Genomic DNA, 20,794 nt, shown 5'->3' with positions numbered 1-20,794 from the left:
CATCCAGCATCCAGGAGAAAAGAAACTTGTCAACGCTGCCCCACGACTTTTATTAATAACAGTTTAAATCGCTACATTATATTTTCCAGCAACGAGAGGAAAAAATCGCTGTTTTTTTTTCGCCCTGATCAGACATGAAAATATGTTGTGGCACTATCGTGCGGTCTATAATGATATGACGTTAGTTAGCAGCGATTTGTTGCTAACATTTCTTTGAGTAACATGACCGTAAATATGAACTCACGATTGAATGTAACATAAAACAAATGATTACTTTTCGTTAAAATCTTTATTAATGCCAAAAATGCTTACATTTATGTGTCTTTTAGTTTACTCGGGCAGCCATGTTGCCCCTGAAGCCGGTTTACGCTGAGATAATTCATACCCCTTCGTTTGAAGTGTGGTCCCGAAAAATCTTCGTTTGAAGGGCTGTCTGGCCCTTCCCCTACCCCTACCCCTCCAACCAAAAGAGAATTGAGACACCCCTACCCCTTCACGTGAACGCGCGAAACGGAAAGGGGAAGGGCTAAGGGGTAGAATTGGGATTGGGCCTTAGACTGCCTTTATGGTACTTTTATTCCTGTGATAGCAAAGCTGAATTTTCAGAAGCCATTACTCCAGTCTACAGTGTCACATGATCCTTCAGAAATCATTCTAATATGCTGATTTGGTGCTTAAGAAACATTTATTATTATTATCAAAGTTGAAAACAGTTGTGCTGCTTAATATTTTTGTGGAAACTGCTCATTTTGTTTCAGCATTCTTTGATAAATAGAAAGTTCAAAATAATTTGAAACTGATGTCTTTTGTGACATTATAAATGTCTTTACTGTCACTGTTACTTTTGATCAATTTAATGAATCCATGCTGAATAAAATTATTAAAAAAATAAAAGTCCCGAACCTTTGAACACTAGTGTATATTTTTCTAGTTATGCGAAGCTCTAAAGTAAGTTATTGGGTAGAAACTGTGAGTAAAATGCATTTTTAAAAGCCCTTGTATCCAGTGAATCATGAACAACTGGGAAAGTCATGGAGCCAAATACTATTGTAGACATTAGCAGGCCTTGGGGTCAAAAAGGACCACTAGCAGTTGATGCACATAATGCTTTATTATGCTCTTCTTCACTATGACTGACTAAGAAGATGAAAATGATTTGTGTGCTTTGACTTGTCAGGCTGTGCATCTTGCTTGTCTGAATATGAAAGTGTAAATCATGCTTAGTTCGTAAATGATGAGGTACCAAAATGAGGACTGGTGATGGATTCTGCAAGTTTGGCGGGATTCAGTGGTGACAGAACATAAACGCAAAAGAGTGTGCTAAACACCCAATCAACACTTAAAGCAAGTGACATGATAAAAATACATTGTTCAGAAAAATCAACAGCATCTGAAGTCACACTGACAGTCTTGTTGATTATGATGGGAGGAGTTTAATTGTGCTGATATAGCATTATTAAAGTAGTGTTGATTTGCCTATTAAAGATGGCCTTAAATGAAAATTCTTCTATTTTCTAAATGCATGTTATTGATCTTATTCTGAACTGCAAGCTCGCCTCCAAACAATCAACAACCATTGAATAGAATCAAGTCCACACCCTACATTTTTCTTCTTTTTTTTGATAATCCACAGAAGAAAATATCTGTTGCTACTTTTGTGTGCCATTTCATTATGACTTTAACTTGCATTATGATAAAAGAACTGTGATTAATTTTAAAATAAGTTTATTTTGCTAGACCGTAATCAAAAAAACACTTGCTCAACCGCTCAACAGTTCCTTTTTTATGAGGATCATTGTCAATACGTTTTTGACAATATTTAGTATTAGTATTGTATCATACATAATTAGAATAAGTATTGTACAGAATTTTCAAGAAATATATTATGTACTTATCAGAAAGTTGTGCAAGTGTCAAAGGAAGTGCTATCTCTTGGAGAGAGTGTTTATGCTTACAACATTTTTAACAATGTTAGAAGAATGTACTGTGAGTGGCCATTTTTCTATATGCCAACGCTATTAACTGTACATTTATGCTTTTTTTTCTAGTTAGACTTTTGACATTGTTGAATCTTGTTCCTTGCTTGCATCCTTGAGAGCAGCTGGTCTGTAAAACCTCTTTTTTGTTAACTGTTCTGTGTATATAGTTTGTTTGAAGGTGAGGAAGGAGTCAATCTAGTTTCAAGCTCTTGAGCACAAATAAGGAACAGCTGAATTGTTAGCGGCCCCTACTGTGACGCTTCCCTTTGAAATGCTACGAAGAAACAACTTTATCAGGTCTAATTGCTTCTCTGCTCAAGGAGAGCTCTGAGCCCGAAGGTCTTGCGTCTGTGAGTGAGTGCAAACAGCAGATCTATCCACAGCACAACTGTGGACATTACATCCCTGCCATTCACTCCCAGTAGGCTTTTAGAGAGACTCCTTTAATGTAGCTTGTGTTTTGCTAGAAATACTGTATGCAAATTGCTGCAACTCCAGCAGCACCTTTGCGAATGTTTTGAGAGATTTTGTGTATTTAGCGAGCTGACAGAGATGTATGCCCTTCTTTTCACAGAAGAAGGAGCTGGTGCGCGCGTGCATACGAGCATGTTGCCGCAGCCCTTACTTCAATCCTGTGGCGAGTGCTGGGTGTCAGCAAATTTTCCAAATCATTAAAGTAGGGCTTCATCATGATCTTTTGGTGGAAATGCAGACCGTGCTATTTTAAGATGTATAACGGCCCACAGATTATTGTTTAGAAAATACAGGTTACCTGTTGCTTGAGGGCTTCTGGTGCAAGTAATGATCATATCAATTTGCTCAGCTTAAAAATGACCCTGTATATGGATCACAAGTTCTGAAAAGCAGAAGAATGGAAAAATGGTTTTCTTTTAAAGTGAGGGTTAACCAGTTTGAAGTAAGTAACATTGCACAATTTTATGGCATTGCTTTCGAGTGAGTTGATAACAAGTGGATATTGCTAAATAACGGCAAAAAATAAAAATAATACAATAAATAAATATAATTTTTAGTTTAAGTTGAAATTGATTTCGAAACCATTGACCGAATCAATATTTAATTAGTACTTGATGACATGTCTGTTTCATGCAATCAGTCAAAAGTACATCATAAATGCAAAAACTCCCAAGACAGTTGCTGTAAATATTTATATTTTTCAGTAAAGGAAAAAAAAAGGTTTATTTACAATAATTTCTGTTAATTATATATTTATTATGTTTTATTACAATAACCCTTTTTTTTCTTTATTGTTTTTTTTAAAATTGGGAATTATTATACAGCTATAATGTAGCTGTAAATATTGAATGTTACTTTTAGAACAAATTATTGCTGATGTCAAAGTTATTTTAGCATTTTGGCTCTACATCAAGGGTACTCAATTTTGCAGGTTGTTTGCAACCTTCAAAGAAAATAACTCTGATGAAAAATGAAATGAAGTACATATTTTGAAGCACATTTGGAATCAATAGTAAACATTTACCAGAGGTTCTCAAACGTTTTACTACATAGGGCCAAGGATCAGACTTGATTGATGGCTGTGGGCTGAAGGTAAATGATGCATTACCAATAAATATTCTATTAAAATTGACATTTTATTTGTCAAATTTACTTATATTTCCAGGCATTTGAAAGCAAAAATAAATGCATATATGCAAATATATGCATAGTGGTACAATCCAAAAGTCATCATTACAGGCCGCATGGGTCCTGGTTTGGGTGTCTCTATACAATAATAACACATGCAAGTCTTCTTCTGTCTCATCTGACCGCTTCCGATTGGCTCACCCAAGAATTAATTCCATGTGTAAACCAGGCCTAAGATTTTAAACTTCTGCTCAACGTCTCAAGGTTGTTGCTAAGTTTAGTATTTGCCTTTTACTTATCATGTCAGTGCTCATTAAAATACTCATCAAACGTTCTCTCTGTTTATTATTGAGTTTGCGTGACTTGTCTGTGTGTTCGACACGACAAGAAGAATCTGATCGTCGTCCTCCCCGGGACATCGGGGCCTTGGTTTTTAATTTGGGTGCTGTGAGCAGAGCTTCTCCAATTCCCACCAAAATAAACAAACCGTGGCCTGGGCATCACGCCTGAGGGCAGAGCCGCAGAAATAACACAGCCAAAGTAAATAGAGTTCTGCAGCAGTCAAACAAAGCAGCCCACAGACCTAACACACTCGGCTCCATCAAATCACTCTGCATGCTGACACGCACCTCCATACTAAAAAAAAACATTCAAAACTCGCATACATATGTAATTCAGCATATCCTATTTTCAATACAGAGTTGTATTTCATACAATAATGAGAGACTAGGGTGGGTGGCAATGAGTTGGGTTCATTTTATTGATTTGGTTTGTTCGGATGGTTTGTTTCATTTATCCATTTTATAAAATGTACAGTTTCTTCATCCGTGTTCTATTCTATTCTCAGCTTCTCTTTACATCTCAGAGGCCACTATGCATCATCCTAATAAGCCCTGATTTATTTTTAATGCTTCAAAATGAACCGTTCTCCACTCATTATGCCCGACTCGTCTCTCAGAGCTAAAGAATTTTAATAAATCAATTCTGTAACACATGGATCATATTAATCTACTGTAAAATGATTAGATCGACTCGTCTCCCTGCTGGCTCCATAGGCACCGTACTGTGTAAATTCCCACACGTTTTAGCGAAAGAAGGCAGTGGTGGGTGATCAGAGAAGGTTAACCCAGGTTATCCCGTCAGCACTGCGGTATTGATCAGCGAGGTCAGGGAAGTTTACCTGCAGGGTACAGATGCCCCTTAACCTGAATCATCTGCTCCCTGTCCCTCAGATGCCTTTTGCACGTACTGCTCAACTTAATTGAGTTGTTTGTATTGATTTGCAACACCTTCTGTGTGTTTGGGATGCTCGTGGTCCATCGAGGCATCATGTATCGACGGCCGGCTTCAAAGCCTTTTCATTCTTAGCATAGATGTCCAACACCACTGAGCGCAAAGATGAAGCCTGATTTGTTGTTATGACCGAACATGGCCAAGTAAGGCACCGATGGTGCCATTTCGAAGGATGATACACATTTGAAATTAGAATAAATCCAGTCAACACATGAATTGTAGTGTTGGGAAGCTACTTTGTAACTGTACCCTCACAAGCTACTTTTAATTTACTGTATATAGGTACTGCAGTCAAGCTGTTTGTTTTTTTTTTAATATATGAAAAAGTACTAGTGGTCAATTGCAGCTATACTTTTTCTATACGTTTGCAGTTTATTTTTTCTGTCTTTTTTACAATTTACAATAACTTTTTTTTTGTTTTAAACATTTTAATATGTTTTAAAATGTAATTTATTCTTGTTATGGCAAAGTAGGTTTTTTTCAGTCCAGAGTCACATTGGTCCTTCAGAAATTATAATACTATGCTGATTTGCTGCTTGTAAAACCTTTTTCTATTAATATCAATGTTGAAAACGGTTGTGCTGCTTAATATTTAACTGATAAATTTTTCAAGGTTTTATTGATGAATAGAAAGTTCAAAAGAACAATTTTTTAAATAGATCTATTATAATAATCTGTTATGACAGTAATACATATCTTTCCTTGTTTATTTATTTATTTAATAAATAAATAAAGTTATAATGTTATAATGTCCAGTTATGTTATATAATATAATGTTATAATGTCCAATTCCAGTTATAATGTCATACATAAAGACATTATAACTGGAAAAAAATATTGACCCCCAAACTTCTGAATGGTAGTGTATAAATATCACATGATGCAGTGTATAATTGTCTCTTTAGCACAAAACATTGAAAGTTTTTGAATGAGCTTTTGATGTTAGTTGGCAACATTGAACTTGAAGAGATAATTTAATTCAGATTTAATTTTCAGTTTTAATTGAAAATCTGTGAGTAAGAAGTGCAGTGCAGCGACTTGAGTCAGTGATTGTTTTTTTTAATAGATTCATTTACATACCCCATCTGAACTGATTCACTACAGTTAATCTGACTAGCAATGCTAACAATCAGGGTCTTCTTTCAACCACTACAATTAAATTATTAGGGCTTCCCTCGACTAAGAATTTTTCTGGTCGACTATATAATAAACCATTTAAATCATTATAATGAGCCTTCAATTGCCTACATTGCCTAATAAGCACTCAAGCACACGCATAAAGCTTGTCACAGCGCACCGGCAGAAGTAATGATTGTGAATGTGTCAGGGAAAAACAGTAAGGAGGCTGCATTAACATTTTAATAATTCACTGATAAACAAGTGCTTTCCTTGTTTTGGTTTAAAGGTCCCATATTGTCAAAATTGAAATTTCCTGGCTTTTTTGTTCAGATGTGTGCAGCACATTTTATGGAGGACTGTTTACTAATCCTGGTAGAGTAGACTACAATGTCTACTCACAGATTGTAAGTACGTTCGGACTCACAGATTGTAAGTACGTTTTTTATATTTAAAGAGATTTTATATTTTTATGTTTACGCGGCGCGATGCAACGCAACGCGTAAAAAGACAGTATAAGTCATTATAACCCATAATTATGTCCGCACTGGATGCAACGAATTGCAGTTGCTTTGTTTTACAGTTGTTAATTTTATTTGCCAATTTTATTTGCTGTCTTGTGTCAGTAGTAGCACAACAAAAACAGCGAATAAAATGGTTATTGTTACAAATAATAAAAATAAAAGAAATTGAATTGTTACCATTGTTGTGATTCGCGTGCTGAATGTTTAGGTCTGTGTGTGACTTTAGCATATTACCACACACTATTTAAGGATTATATAAACCCAATTAAGATCATCTCAAGGTATTTATGAATAATGACATTTGAAAAAGTTAATTAATAATCACACACACAATAAATTCACTAATGCTTTAATTAGAAGATAGGTCACCTTCTAAAAGCAACCGATTTATTACTTTTCTTTCCTTGAAATCAAATAACTGTGACTTCATGATGCATTGCTACATTAACAGGAAGAAAATTGTAGTTACATAAACCAAGTTCCAAGTGCCCAACCAAAGGGAACGCTAATCACTATAATCGTGAACTAAAAAAAAAACATTTTTAGGAAAATCAACATCAATTTATGAAGTATGAAGTCAAGTATGATGAAGTCAAGATGACTTTAGGAAACGAGTGAATGCAACTAGTGAAAGATGACTGCAGACATGGAGAAAATGTGTGAAAAGTCTATTAAAGGGTTAGTTCACCCAAACATAAAAATTAGGCTGCGTTTTACTCACCTCCGATGCATCCTAGGGGAAAATAATGTGTTTTTTTAACCTTAAACCGCATAAACACATTTCATTACACCAAATACACAAAATAATGTTCTTTTTAGCAACATCGTATGACCCCTTTAAGAGATGAAGTCGGTAACACTGACTCCTCATCCCTGCAGTAGTGAAGCGCCTGTATGCATATTTCATACGGATTACATAATCTGAGAATATTTGTTTTCCGTTTGAATTGGTTCATTTGAAAGTAGACATTTCACTCTCTATATATTTTTAATGTCTGTAAGGCAAAGATATACACGGAGTTTCGCGCTCAAGTTCACAGAGACTGAGACGGCAGAAAGCGCATCCTGTTTACTTTCATTATTTTACAAAAGCGCGTTTTGTTGTTATTGTGAGTGCACACAAATAAACGTGGAGTCTTTACAGATTTGAAAGATGTATTTTAAGAGCAAGTGAGCGCAGCGGCGCCTCCATCTGTCCTGCAGTGAGCGCTACTGTTCAGCTTCCACACTCCGCACAGACACTGAATAGCGCACGTTTCTCTTGGTTAACATTAGATTGCGCGGCCATGTAAAGTTGCTAATACTTACATAATCAGATGATAAGCCATATTTGTGGTGGATGAATGATAGGCGAGCGTTTGGATGTCCTGCCCGATGTACTGTATTACCATAGTCCAGCCGTTAACGATCTGCGTGACTTCGCCAATGTGGATTTTTTTTTCTGCGACTAATAAAAATTTGGTTGACTAATGATTAGTTGACTATTAGGGGGCAGCCCTAGAAATGATTACTTTCTAGTGCTTTCACTGTACCACATATGATTAGCAGGAAAATCCATTTGCTACAGTGAACACCATGCAGCAATATTCAAGCTAAATCTCCAGCGGGAGAGAAACCTCTGTCTGTAACAACTTGCACAGGGGTTTTGTTAATTGTAGCATTGCTCACACATTTTGTCAATACACAACTTCAGTCAGTACACAAGTGACTGCATCCTTAAACTTTGTTTTACCTGTCAAATGTCTGTAGTATCACTGCATGAGCTCTGATACATGGCACCAGCCAATTCATTGACCTCAACTGTTGTGTAATATTTACAAATCCGTGACTCTAGCAGATATTGTTTTTCTCTCATAAGGCATTGAAGTACAGAATTTGCTTTCCTCTTCAGTGCTGTTTAGAATGTCAGAGCTGTTTGGTTTCGACTCGCTTAAGCATTCAACCATTTGTGGTTCCCTATGGGTTTATAACACAGAATTTTTGTGTCTAATTTAAATGGGTCGCACGACTCATGCTGCGCTTTCCTACTGGTTTGTGTAGCTTTGTACAAATTGGCCTGGTTTCTATAGTCGAAACCAGTTTGCACCGTGCTGTTCGTTGGGCCAGTCGATAATTGGTCTGCACTGCGCAGTTCAGTTGGGTAGCGCTGTTTCATCCCGCTTTTGGAGTGTTTGCCGTTTACGCAACAGAATACTGCAGCACATAATCACAAAGTGAAGCAATTTTGTAGTTGACATAATTTAGTCACACAGCCAGGAAAAGTGGTCACTTTTAGTGTCAGTCTCTCGGAACCCTCATATCTGTTGCTTTATTTTGTATAATTTAGAACTTTTTGGTGTAATGCTTGCTTAACGTATACTGTGCTATCTTTCTTTCAGTTTATTGTTTGTATTAGGGATGCACGATATTGGATTTTTGCCGATATCTGATATCCTAAGCTCAGAATCGATTCAAGAGAGAATCCAATAACCGGAAAACCTCAGAATCGATGCAGAATCATTTCTCGATTTGCGATGCATCGATTTATTGTTCCAGCCCTAGTATATATAAATACAAACACGTGCATGTATATATTTAAGAAAATTATGTTATGTTTATATATTAAATATATTTACATATAAAATATAAGAATATATATAAATGTAAATATTTTCAAAATATATACTGTATGTGTGTGTATTTATATATACATAATAAATATATACAGTACACATACATATATAATGTAAACAAAAACGTTTATTTTTGATGCGATTAATCGTGATTAATCAGTTGACAGCACTAATTTTAATACTCATTTGTCTGTATATTGGTCTGTGTTTTATTGGTTTTCTCCTCTCTTCCCACACTCTACACTCCCACTTTTCCACAGCGTTACACACCCATTTATGGAGTCTTTTTCAGATCTAAGGTGTGAAAGACCAGTGCTGAAACGGGGGTTTCATGACACTTTAAATCAGCACTGGTAAGTTAACAATGTTAATTAAACAATATGTAATTAATCTCAGGAGTTACCTTTGGCACCCCTAGTACCTGTTTTTTTCCCCCTGTCAGTGAGCAGTGCGATGTACAGACATTAACAGGCTGGCCTTCTTGCTTCTCATCTGCTAGACTGCAGCAGTAGACAGCAGAGGCCCCTCGGCAAGAGCCCTGCGCTCTATGATTCACTTTCACAAGGTTAGTTATAGAGTCCCTAGAGTCTGTGTTTGTTATCTGCTTTCTGCTGCTTATACATTTTATATTCTTTCTCTCTCTCTCACTCTCTCTCTCTCACACACACACTCTTATATGTTAGGCGACTTACACAGTTGTAATGCAACATTCTTTTTCAGATCTAAGGTGTGAAAGACCAGTGCTGAAACGGGGGTTTCATGACACTTTAAATCAGCACTGGTAAGTTAACAATGTTAATTAAACAATATGTAATTAATCTCAGGAGTTACCTTTGGCACCCCTAGTACCTGTTTTTTTCCCCCTGTCAGTGAGCAGTGCGATGTACAGACATTAACAGGCTGGCCTTCTTGCTTCTCATCTGCTAGACTGCAGCAGTAGACAGCAGAGGCCCCTCGGCAAGAGCCCTGCGCTCTATGATTCACTTTCACAAGGTTAGTTATAGAGTCCCTAGAGTCTGTGTTTGTTATCTGCTTTCTGCTGCTTATACATTTTATATTCTTTCTCTCTCTCTCACTCTCTCTCTCTCTCACACACACACTCTTATATGTTAGGCGACTTAAACAGTTGTAATGCAACATTTTCACAGAGTCTTGAACTCAGTACTTCAAAAGGTCCCATTTTTTGTTAATGAGCCCATAACAGAACAGCCTAGCAATAATCCCTCTCGCTATGCATGACAATCTCAAACCTGCTCCCCGCCTGCACTGGATCACATTATAATGCTACTTTACTAGGACTTGGTGCACTTGTGAATTTTACAGGGATGTTTCAAATCTCCTGACTAATGATTTGTTGACTGTGTTTTTGGGGCGTCTGAACGAGTGCAAACTATTTCTGGCAGAGTGGATCAGAAGCCGTATCCTCTCTCTGCTGATTGGCTTGTGAAGAGCGGGAGAGGGAAGATCTGTGTAATGATAATCTCAGCATCTCCTCTGCTGAATTTCTGAAGCCCATTTATTTTTATTGGGGTTTATGGGGTTGGCAGAGAATTAGGAGTCTTGATTGTGTCGTGAGTGTTTGTGTATTGAAATGTCAGCCTGTACAGTCTTTTAGCTAATGTTCTCACCTCACAATCAGATAGATTCACAGTTTACAGATTATTAGCTGCTAATGAGAGTCAGAGGTTCAGAAAATTGGATGTGTTCAAAAATTCAGGCCTGTGACTCATTTAGAAGATGTGAGGGTTTGGAAACGCTAACCTTAAATTACACGTAAACAAAGAATATGCTGATATTATATCACAAAAGCTTATTTTTTGTTATGTTTTTTGGATATTCTCTATTATTTTTATTTTTCGATTACCTTTGCCTTCATCTAATGCTCAGTTACAGTTAATCTTTTAAGAACATGAATAATTTAATAACACTGTTGAATGTCTTCTTTAGATCTCATATATCTGAATATTTTATGAATATTTTATATATTGTACATTATAATGTTATGACTAAACTCACTTGTAGCATTTATTTATTTATTTTAGTTTTTAGAGTTTTGTTTTTGATTTATATAGACAAAATTCTATAGAATTTTATTATTGGCTGATTATCAATTAATCTAAATAATTATCTGTATAATTATCAATATCAGCCAGAATTTTAATATTAGTTCTTTCTGGGATTTCACTGTGATCCAGACACCTGATTCAGCTCTTTAAAATTATACAGTTGTGTTTAAATCAGAACCAAAGGCAGAATGAATCATAACTCATGTGCATTTAGAAAAAACAAAGACACTATTCTTCAAAACTTCATCAATAGTCCACTGTGTGTTGAGAACGTTCTTAAGCTGTTTGGTCTCTCATGATAATGCGTGTTTTAGAAAAAACGGATTTAAAGGGGTCATATGATGCTGTTAAAAATTGGAAGGCCAAACAAAGTAGTTTCGCTTTCACAACAAAACACCGTCACACACCGCGGCCTTGAGTGAGCTGAGCGGAGGCCGGAGGCCTAGAGTGAGCGGCGGCCTAGAGTATGCGGAGGCTGGCTTGAGTGAGCAGAGGCGGGCGGGCTTGAGAACGGTGCAGCCGGCGGATTCGACGAAGGAGCATCCGGCGGGCTTGCGGCAACCACATGTGACGACCCCGGGCTGGACTCCGCTTCGTCCATGGTGTAAACAAACAAAGTAGTTTCACTTTCACAATGAAACACAATGCCTTTACGACATGGCGGCGGCTGCAACAACAATACTACAGCGAGAGTAAAAGTTACGCCTTCTTTCTTTGCGTGAACATTTAGGCGGCGTTATGCAAATCTTCCCACATCGTGATGTAAACATGTGGGGGCGTGTTAGAACGAGCCATTTTAGGTAGGCGTGGTTGACTCTTAACTTTTATAAAGAATATCTCTTTGGATTTGAGACTTTAGTCTTTGCAACTTTACAGATCTTCTTTATGCACCAAGAGCTTGTAACAATCCAAAGAGAAAGGAAAAATTGAAATCGCATCATATGACCCCTTTAAAAATAAAACATGTTGCATCATTAATCATTATCTGTAGCACTGAGAGGAGGGGAAAGCAGTCAGAAAGGAGGAGTGAAAGAGACAAGACCGTGCCTTTTGAATTGAAAATGAATATCCAGAGCTCTGATGAAACCAGCCCCGCTTGTGAGCTGAGGGAATCGTCTCAACCATGCAATGCAAAACATTATTTCCACTAGAGAGCAAACACTCGGAGTACAGATTCATACAAGAATGTTATTCAGCTCACTGCGGTTCATTTGAAGTTCAGGGTAAGAACAAAACAAGAGCATGTCATAGGTTATGATCAGAAGACAGGTAAAGCAGTGAAAGGAGACATTTTTGAAAAGTTTGCTTTGAATTTTACATAACCCCCTTTTCATGCTTGAAAACACTGATGCAGAAGGGTTATGTGAGGTTGACCTTCAGAGACCCACTGTAGCAAATCTGGAAAAGTTGATTACATAATAACAATTTATTACTAGGTGATAGCTATAAAATATAGCTACAGCAAAACATTATTTCCACTAGAGAGCAAACACTCGGAGTACAGATTCATACAAGAATGTTATTCAGCTCACTGCGGTTCATTTGAAGTTCAGGGTAAGAACAAAACAAGAGCATGTCATAGGTTATGATCAGAAGACAGGTAAAGCAGTGAAAGGAGACATTTTTGAAAAGTTTGCTTTGAATTTTACATAACCCCCTTTTCATGCTTGAAAACACTGATGCAGAAGGATTATGTGAGGTTGACCTTCAGAGACCCACTGTAGCAAATCTGGAAAAAATAACAATTTATTACTAGGTGATAGCTATAAAATATAGCTACAAAATACTGTCTTATATCAGTTACACTTTACAATAAGGTTCATTAGTTAACATTAGTTAACTACTTTAGTTAACATGAACTAAGAATGAACAACACTTCTACAGCATTTATTTACCTTAGTTCATGTTCATTTCAACATTTACTAATGCATTATTAAAATCAAAAGTTGTGCTTGTTAACATTAGTTAATGCGCTGTGAATGAACATGAACTAACAGAGAACAACTGTATTTTCATTAACTAACATTAACAAAGATGATTAAATACTGTAATAAATGTATTGTTCATTGTTTTTTAATGTTAGTTAACACATGAAATAACAATAACTAATGAAACCTTATTGTAAAGTGTTACCCTTATATCTTTAAGCATTTTGATGGAATTAAATATTAAAGGCATAGTTCACTCAAAAATGTAATTTTTATATTTTGAAGAATGTGGATAACCAAACAGTAGCTGGTCCCCATTGTCTTCCATAGTATTTTTTCCATACTATGTAAGTTAATGGGAACCAACAGCTGTTTGGTGAGAGTAAATTTTCATTTTTTGGTGAATTATTCCTTTAAAGGAGCTTTTTCTTTTCTTATTAATCTGATGGGCCATTTTCTTACTGGTTTTTGAATCTAAAGTTTTATACTAAAAGTTTTTTTTTTTTTTCTAAATTCCCAAAATATTGTGATAGAATGTTTTCATAACCATTGGATTACTAAAAGCACTTCCAATGATGAAAGAAGGATGAAATTATACAATTATCATCAACACTTGGGTCTCTAATGCTTGAACATTTCAGATTCTGTTGAACATCTGTGGTAACAAAAACTGAATCTGTGCACTCTGGAAGCACTTCTGTCATGGTTATATTTCAGTGCTTTTGTTTGAATTCTGATCCGTGTGAACCTGTACTTTATTCTATGCCTCTTTAGTGCCTGTAAATAGTGTGAATTCAATCAATGGCACAACCTCTGCTCTGCATTTAAACTAGCCTCAAGTTTAAAACCCTTTCAACCCACACAACCCAAACTTAGCAGGAGCTCTTGTGATCTGATTTTAAGATTCAAGCACCATCGACCCACATAGCCCAAAAAATTAGCCAGAGCACTTCTGAATGCTTTTGAATCATTTGTAAATGGACACATATAAATCTTTGTAGTTCGATATTTTAGGAACTTGAGTTTGCGACGCTTAAAATTGCTCCATAAAAGATTCATGATCTAAAGACTCAAGAATAGAATTACAGTGAGTGTTAATTCATTTCGTAAGCCTATTATATCATAAACAGTAGCCTGTGCCACATAAATAGGGCAAATATATAATCAGGCTATGGAAATATAGCAGCTTGTTGTTATAGCCTTGTCCATTGTGGTTACATGGACAAGGAAATGGTTGTCTTATTAGTTTTCAAATGTGAAATCATTACGCATACAAATTACCTAAGCAAATATGACTTGCTGTGCTGCTTGTGCAGGGTGCTAGTATTGATTGTGCTCTGCTCTTCAACTGATTTCGCAGAACTCTTTGCTTTGATGTTTGCATAGATTTGAGTTTTATTTTTTTCCTAAAAGCCCCTACTGCATAATCAGAGCTGCTTCTGCTATTGATTGGTGTGGTGTAAGTAGGTGTTTCTTGTAATTGTTAACCTGGTTCAGTGGTTGCTAGACTTTAAAGGGTGCCTCCATCTCTCATTTGGCTTCAAAGCTTTAAGTGAGAAAACATTGTTATTCTGAGAAATGAATATTTCCTTGGGCTACACTTGCAGTCTGTGAGAGAGACAAATTTTTATTTTCTGTAAAAATAGCGTGAGGTGGTCTGCGCTTTCTTAGACATCCTCAGCGAGGTTCCTCCAAGAGCCACGGGATGTCAGACCAAGACTCTGCGTGCTTTTTTAAAAACAAATCATTATGTCCAGATATCCTCTTTAGGTTCTTTCTCAACAAACCTCTGGGTTTTCTCTGATAAAGTTAAGTTACAGGTTTAATCTTCCTCCTACACAATTTCTCACTTTGTTCATATTCATAACCTTGTGTTTCTCTCTCTGTTTTCTCACCCTTTTACCTCAGATTCCTTTGTTTGCTGTTTTTGTTAAGTTACAGGTTTAATCTTCCTCCTACACAATTTCTCACTTTTTTCATATTCATAACCTTGTGTTTCTCTCTCTGTTTTCTCACCCTTTTACCTCAGATTCCTTTGTTTGCTGTTTTCATTAGTGGTGTTTGCCAAAGCAAACTTGTTTGTATGTAGGGATAGGTTTTTTTTAGGACTTTTTTCTGAACTCCTAACCCTAAGTATTATACTTCAGTGGGAACTCATCCCCCAGTGTTTGCGCTACGGACATGAACAATACCTCAAATTGTGTGACTTGTGCAATATTACATTTCCAAGTGACTGAACTTGCTAATAATAATAATATATTATTTTATGTAAAAATACACACTAGGGTTGTAACGGTACACAAACATGACTGTTCGGTACTTATCTCAGTTTTGACATCACAGTTTGGTACAGCAGGAGGAAAGAACTAAACACAAAGTTGCTTTTTTATTAAACAGTGATTATGCTCTAAATTATAGGGAGCCCTTTTACATTACTATAAGGGTACAATTATCAACAGAGCCCAAACTTAAATTTAATTACTATTTATTTTTAAATATAATATAATCAAATATAAATATAATCAAAACTCACGATAAACACTTAAAAAATTGTATGCAAATATGTAAGTTGCACATACTTCAGTTTTTAAATTAACTTCTAAATTATAAACATTTCTAATTTTTGTTGAAATATATTCATTTACATAGTGGCTGTCATAACCTGTTTTCTAACAAATTTATTTAAACATAAATGAAATAATTAAGACATCACTAACAGGTAAAGTTAAATATAAGGAGAATATAGGTTAATATTTAGCAAAATGCTTCTCTAGACTTAATTTCTCTGGCGAACGAATGAGCTGTGGACACTGATGACTTGCCTGTGGTAAATGAAATGCTACGTGACATTTTGTTTTGACGTCTTTCTGTGGTTGAATCACTGATTGAGCGATTACATGAGGCATGAGATGTTCATTAATGTTTATTTCACGTTAAAACTAGTAAAGAGGAAGGGATGATCACGCTCTGCACTGCCGTTTGAACTGAGGCGTTTATACACTGCGATCTGTGATCTGGAAGTTTCCAATGAAGTTTCAGTCGTGCAGTGGTTAAAACAATGCTGCGTTTGTTCAGTGCATATGCGCACCACACCGAAAGACCTGTATCAAACATTTTCGCTACGATTACATGTACAGTTACACACTATATATACAGTACTATATAGCAAGTCTCGGCTGCATGATTGTTTAGATCATGGCAAAACTGTAAAAATCAGAAAAAGTTACTTTATAATTTTCTCTCTGTCTTTATTGTAGGTTGTGTACTTCCACACTTCCTTGTGTTTGAGTTCTGTGGTGGCAGTGGTGGAGTTGGTGTCTCTGTCTACCAAAGCAGACGGGTCCCAGGATGCAGTGGGGTCAGGGTTTGGACTGCTCCAGCTCTTCACAGGTCGCGCAGACACCAGCATCTCTCAGGGGGAGGGCAGGTAATGGTCACTTCAGAGCGGTGCAGTATGGCCATTTCCATGAGTGAGAAAGATGACACTCCAGAGCAGACAGTCTTATTGACTATGCAGCAAATCCTGAAACCTGTAATGAGTGAATAAAGTAGGCTTATTATAATTGTCCCTCTATTCATCAGATGAAAGAACTAAATGTGTGCCTCTCATAACTCCTTTAATGGGTCTGTAATTTCATGTTCTCTTTGTCACACTGAACAAAGAAAAATAACTGTATAACAGCGGAGTGTGGTGGACCTCTGAATGAATTCAGAGCACTTTTTGTATGCCGAGTACTATACTGAGTACTTTTTTTGTATCTAAATTTATGTGACCCACCTCCTTAACTTCATTCCACATTTTAGGACACAAAAGAGCCCACTTCTCAAACTTGATCTGCTGGTGTTGCTTTTGGACAATGCTGCTTTAGTAAAAGTGTTATAATATGTATATATATACACTAAAAAATTCGCATGTCTTTTTTTGACGTCACATCGTACTTCAGCTTCTCATGAAACTTTCTGTCCAATCAAATGCTCTCTAGAATCCGAAGCGCTACACTATAAAATAGACGCTGAAGCCGCGGCTGAAATCGGTCACTTGTCCACAGAATTAGTATTTTCTGTTCAGTGAATGGCACGTAGTGCATTATATAGGGGACAGGGAACGATTCAAACAGTGTAAATATTAGAGCCCGACCGATATGGGTTTTTCGGGGCCGATACCAATATTAGGGAGTAAAAAAGGGCAGATATCGATATATCGGCCGATATTCTTTGTGTATATTATAGTGTACAGTACCAGTCAAAAGTTTGGACACTTTCCCATTCGAGGGTCCAAACATTTGACTGGTACTATATATAGAATACAGTATATACATAAACAGAATATATATACATAAACACATTTTTTGCAATGATCACTCAAATGTGGTGATCAAACACTTATAATGACGTGACAAAGATACGTAATGGAGGAAGGGCATTTAACAATAAACTTTATTATCCAAAATGAGTCTGACGTCAGTGCACTGAACAGTAAAGTTGAAGTTTATTCAACTTTAATTCAATTCAATTCCATTCAACTTTATTCCTTTGAAGTTTATTTCACTTCGGAACATTCATTCACGGATTTGCGCTACTATCTTCACACACAGACGAAACTTACTAGAGAAGTGTGAAGTGTGACATAATATACCTCTGTAAATAAATACAATATAAATTCATGTCTAGCGCACTTTAATGCCCTTTGACTGTAACGTGTACGTTCCCTTGGAACTGGAATCATGGCGGAATTTCATGTGAAGTCCACTTCGCAGGGCACTTGTGGTCGAATAAGACAACGCTTGAATGCTGCTGCCTGAACAAGAGACCTCCTTACTGAAGTGAAAGTGTTGACTGGTGTCACTATCTCGCGAATGCGCCGGCAGATCTTCACCAAATTCAGGGGATCCCTTCAGCTTGAGGAGCCCTCTCGAACGCCACCCTCCGCGCATCAGTAGCCTATTGGCTATTTTAAAAAGGGGCGGGGCTGCTTGATATGTCCCGCCCTGTCTTCCTGTTTCAGTTAAAATGACGTCAACACATAGAGTAACGCTGCATGTTTCTAAGCATTTCAGGGGACCTTTAAAGATGCCTCCTATGCTCACCAAGGCTATTTTATTTGAATAAAAATACAGTAAAACAGTAATATTGTGAAATATTATTACAATTTCAAATAACTGGTGTCTGTATGAATATATTTTAAAACGTAATTTATTCCTTTGATGGCAAAGCTGAGTTTTAGCAGTAATTACAGTAGTCTTTGGTCTCATAACATCCTTCAGAAATCATTTGCTGGTTTGCTACTCAAGAAATGTTTCTTATTATTATCAGTGTTGAAAACAGTTGTACTGCGTAATATTTTTGTGGAAACTGATGCATTTTGTTTCAGGATCCTTTGATGAATAGAATGTTCATAATACCAGCATTTGTATAAGCATTTTTTTTTACATTATACATGTCTTTACTGTGATTTTGATTCAATTGAATGCGTCCTTGCTGAATAAAATCATTAATTTATTTCAAAAAAGGAAAAACCTAACCCTAATACATCTTTTTGACCCCAAACTTTTTTAACAGTGTGTATATATGCTGTGTGTGTATATTTTAATCCATAATGTAACATTTACACTAAGTATTTTAACTTAATATTACTGTTTTTAACCACCATGTGGCTTTTTCAGGTTGAGTCTGTTCAATGGGACCCCCAGAGTCCTCCTGCACCCAACGCTGAAAGACCCTCTGCAGTGTGAGTGCAACCCTGAGCTTCACATTCAGTCAATAGTTCATAGTCCACACTGTTTGCATTCAGTCAAAGTCAACATGAAAAAAGAATTGACTAATTTTCTTAATTCAGTGCCAGTTAATTTTGATGTACGTATTAAAATGGCAATTAGAGTAAATGATGATAGATTTGAATAAGAAGTGATACAATTGTGACGCATTGAGGTGTTCTTGAAAGCAAGCTAAACCTTCAGTGTCCATGTCCCAGTCAAAAATACTCCTCAAAAGTGGGTACCAGGGGCCTTTCAGGAGGCATTCGGGTGTGACTGTGGTCTGTTCGACACCCTGTTGTCATTATCCAATCAAATCCCACCCTACTTTTTCACATTAAAAATCTTAAGTGACACGTAAGTATGTCACATTGCGGAAGTGAAATAGGTTGTGAATTGTGTTTCATGTTGACTTTTAAAGCTGAATTGTTTAGTCAGTATGAATGTGGTTTTGAAATGAAGAGATCATTCTCAGTTTTCTTCTAGGCAGTTCTCCATGATTTATTTTTAGTTCGGTACAGTTGATAGATGTTTCATTGATGTGATTACCCCAGCAGCACAGCAGGTATTTGAAGGCTTGACTGAACCGGCCTGATTTCTGGGAAAGCACATGTAGTGAAATTTGACACTAGATAACATATTCTACTCATGGTCTCAAAGGAGTCAAACCGAGCTAGAGACAACAGCAAGAGCTTAGTAATAAATAGTTGATAAATAGCACTTTATGCTTTCTGACAGTAGTGATGAGAAGCATGTGTGTGTGTGTGTGTGTTTGCCTCATTTTTCAAATGCTTTCAATATTCAGTCTGTCAGCTTGCCTTGACTTTCCCATTTAGATTCATTTCCACCTGAAAGCAAATCGAATTAGGACTATTTCTTGCAGTGCTGTTCTAAGCAAACAATCTCTATCATGACCATTTCAGATTTTATTTTCCTATCTTTCCTGACACTGAAAGGTGAAGGTGAATCTTAAATGTGCAAATTAAAGGAAATAGTTGGGACTCGCCTATAAATAATTGAAGAGATTGTTGAAACAGATTTCAGGAAGTAGCCTTAATGGATGAATATTCTTTAATGTTGGCCTTTTTTGCTGTTGTGTTTGGCAGACTTTTCATACCCTGGAAGATGCTTTATTTGGTTTTGACCTTGGAAGTGTTTTATGTTTGTGAATCGCATTCAGATTGCTTTCTTCTATTTATGTTCTTATCTTTTTATGTCTTAATGGATATTTTCCAGTTTTTGCCATTTACTTAAATTGCTGTTTATACCATATATTTGATGTACATTCATTTTCTGTGTCTGTAGTTTTAAGAAGCATACGTTTTCTTTTTCATTCCTTCACTGTGGATTGAAAGCGGTCAAGGAGGTTGTCTTCAAAAGTCTCCTTTTTGGAAGCAATTAACTCGCACTGTACAGTCACATGCATCCATAGATGTTCTTCCAAAATTATATAATCGCAAAATGAGTTTTAGGGGTTAATTGAATGCCAATGAAAGGCTGAAAAAGTATTTTTCTCAGATGACAGCAGCAGGTGGTACGGAACAAAAAAAAAAAGCATTTATTGGAAACAAATCCCTTGTGAAAAAGAAGTACACATTTAGCATACTTACTTTTTACAGAAATAATATACTTTAAAAGAATGTACTTGTGTGTAAAATGAATGTTTTCAGACATTTAATTGCATGTTAATTTGTAATCTGCTGAACATTATTATGTTTTTACACCCACTTAGGCACATCTTCATATGTAATTGCATAATTACTTTTATTGTCTTTGAAATACTGTTAAAATTTACTGCCGAATGACCAGCATAAATATAATTTAAAGGGGTCATAGGATGCTACATGCACTTTTACAAGTTGTTTGAACTGAAATGTGTGTTGGCAGTGTGTGTACACAACCACCCTATAATGATAAAAAT

The 20,794-nt window shown here is 36.3% G+C and overlaps 1 pseudogene; it reads left to right on the top strand.

Moving 5' to 3' along the window:
• LOC107667987 (nephrocystin-4-like) overlaps positions 1–20,794 on the top strand; it is a 173,342-nt pseudogene that overhangs the window by 17,495 nt on the left and 135,053 nt on the right.

The sequence above is a fragment of the Sinocyclocheilus anshuiensis genome, unplaced genomic scaffold, assembly GCF_001515605.1.
Source record: "Sinocyclocheilus anshuiensis isolate Anshui unplaced genomic scaffold, SAMN03320099.WGS_v1.1 scaffold1024, whole genome shotgun sequence".
NCBI classification, from domain to species: Eukaryota; Metazoa; Chordata; class Actinopteri; order Cypriniformes; family Cyprinidae; genus Sinocyclocheilus; species Sinocyclocheilus anshuiensis.
Note: the sequence above shows the minus strand (reverse complement) of the source record. Positions and strands in the feature narration are given on the sequence as shown.